We start from the raw sequence: 2,329 nt of genomic DNA on the forward strand, positions 1-2,329 counted from the left end.
TCAGTTGCGTGACAAGCGTGACACAGAAATTCAAAGATAAGGCCTAGTTTATACGTCGCGCTACAGTCGAATTTAATACACACGAATTTAATTCAAGGTCCCACAAGCTATTAAATCCGACGATAGCGCGACGTCTAAAACGAATTAAATTCGTCCAGTAAATTAAATTCGTCCTAGACGTTTTATCCGTCTTGGTAAGACGGATAAAATATCGATAAAGCGTCTTCAGTTTTAACGCTGCGCTAACTTCGCGTCGAATGAAATGCATACAATTTCTTAATGTATTTCAATTTATTTTGGCGACCCGCAGCGACCCGTGGCGAGCTTTTCAAGTATTCCGCATGCGCAGAAATTCCTCTTGGGCACTTCGGCGCGAGTTTACGTTGTAGTTCCTAGCCATGACGCTTTGAAGGAAAAGTTTGTCATTTTCTTGCAGTAATTATGAGAGACAAACGAAGTATTCTTGTGCATTCTTAACGTGTGGTAAAAGTGTATGTGTTTGATCGGAATGTTCGATTCCTGAAGTTAATGAAGAAGCTATCGGCTGGCAACCAAATAAACGTGTTGGGTATTGTCTCAAGTGTGCTCTTTGTACAGAAAAGCTTGTCAAAGATTGTCAGAGCGAAGTGGATGACAAAGACCATGGTCAGAGGGATCTTACAACATGTATTCGCGAAGAAGAAGAAGAAGAAGAAGAGTCAGATTTCATCGAGGAAGGTGAAATGGTGAGTTCTGAATGTGGGAAAAGGAAGAAAAGAATTGTGCGGAGAGCGACTTGGAAAGAAGATCACATCACTGACATGGTAAATATCATTGTTAATGATGACCAGCTGGTCAAGAAACTGATATTTTGCAATACTAAGAAAGCAAGCAACACTGAAGCTTAAGAGATGGTGCGGAAACGGCTGAACGTCGAATACAATAAGACCACCGGGAGTGATTTCCTTTTACAAGTGCAACAAATGAGAAATAAATTTAAGTCATGCATTAGTACGTGTAAGCAGATCTGCATGACAATGAAAACTGCTTCAGGTATTGAAAGGTTTGTTGAAGAACGGGGATATGGTAAATGGTTTGACCTTCTTTATGTACTTGTTAAAACTAGAGATTCATGTCAACGAAAAAATGCATGTGAACCCTCTGTACATATTGGAAATGTAGACAAGCAAGATACCAGCAAGAATGATCAAGAAGTTGATGGTGATGATGATGACTGTGCAAGCACTTTATCCAGCCTTATGGATAGCAGTGGAGAAGTCCCATCCAAGGGTAAACGTTTCTTGGCAAAGAAATCTGCCTCTAAAAAAGCTAAAACTAAGCAGATGGCAAAAGCTGTTGAACTACTTCAAAGTACTATTGAGAATGATCCCACCAAAGAACTTTTGCAAATTTTAAGGGAAGATATGAAGCAGTCTAGAGAACAGGAAATGAGGTACTTCCAGTTGATGTGTGGCCTACTAACACCCAACAGCAATCCAAACATGCAACCCCATGGTAATTTCCATCCTTATAGCAGTTCTTATTCTGATGATTTTCATCATCAAAGCCATAATTTTGCACAACAATCTGTGTCCAATCCCAGAGCTAGCAGCAGTCACCCAAGTACCCCATCCTTTGGGTACACACCATTGATGTCATCTGCTCCAAAAAAAGATGAGCAGTCTCTCCTACATCACGGTCAGTCAACTATGACTTCACAAGGACAATCTGGTGTTTCACAGTTGTACCAATTTTGAAAGGGTCTTGGCATGCACTCTAATATTTTAAAGTTAGTTTGGAACTGCTTTGAAAAGAACCTTCTACACTATGGTCTTGAAGTGCCAATAACTCAAATAATCTTTTTCCACCAGCAGAAATCTCAATATTGCACTGATATGCTGGTTCAAGAAGTGTAGCATTTTGTTTAAATGTTGGTTTTTTAAAAGAATTTGCAAATTAAGTCTGTTTTTATCTCAAACACAACCAAGCTGTGAGGGGCATGGATCTATTCCTTGTTCATGACATCAAAAACTGCTTTGCAGTGCAAAAATTCTTTGAAAGCAGTCTGTGATGTCAAACAGGAATGGAGCCATGCTTCTTGTGGTCCAAGTTGGTCGTTGTTGTTATCCATAAAATCCAGGTCTTAAGCAAATTAAGACAAAACAGTGGAATTTTGCTTAGAAAAATACAAAAATTTATTTGAGAGAAAAATACAAATATTTATTTGAGGGAATAAATGGGGGAAACAGTTGGTGGTGGGGGTGGGGGTGGGGGTGTTAAAGGCACTTTGAAAACACATTTTAAAGCGAATATCAACGAGGTGGTGATCATGTCCGACCAGTAAGTTTTG

The 2,329-nt window shown here is 39.4% G+C and overlaps 1 pseudogene; it reads left to right on the plus strand.

Moving 5' to 3' along the window:
- The first annotated feature begins 547 nt into the window (after positions 1-547).
- Positions 548-2,111, plus strand: LOC149035252 (uncharacterized; annotated as a pseudogene).
- The last annotated feature ends 218 nt before the right edge of the window (positions 2,112-2,329 follow it).

This window comes from Pocillopora damicornis, chromosome 13 (assembly GCF_964200805.1).
Source record: "Pocillopora damicornis chromosome 13, jaPocDami1.2, whole genome shotgun sequence".
NCBI lineage: Eukaryota > Metazoa > Cnidaria > Anthozoa > Scleractinia > Pocilloporidae > Pocillopora > Pocillopora damicornis.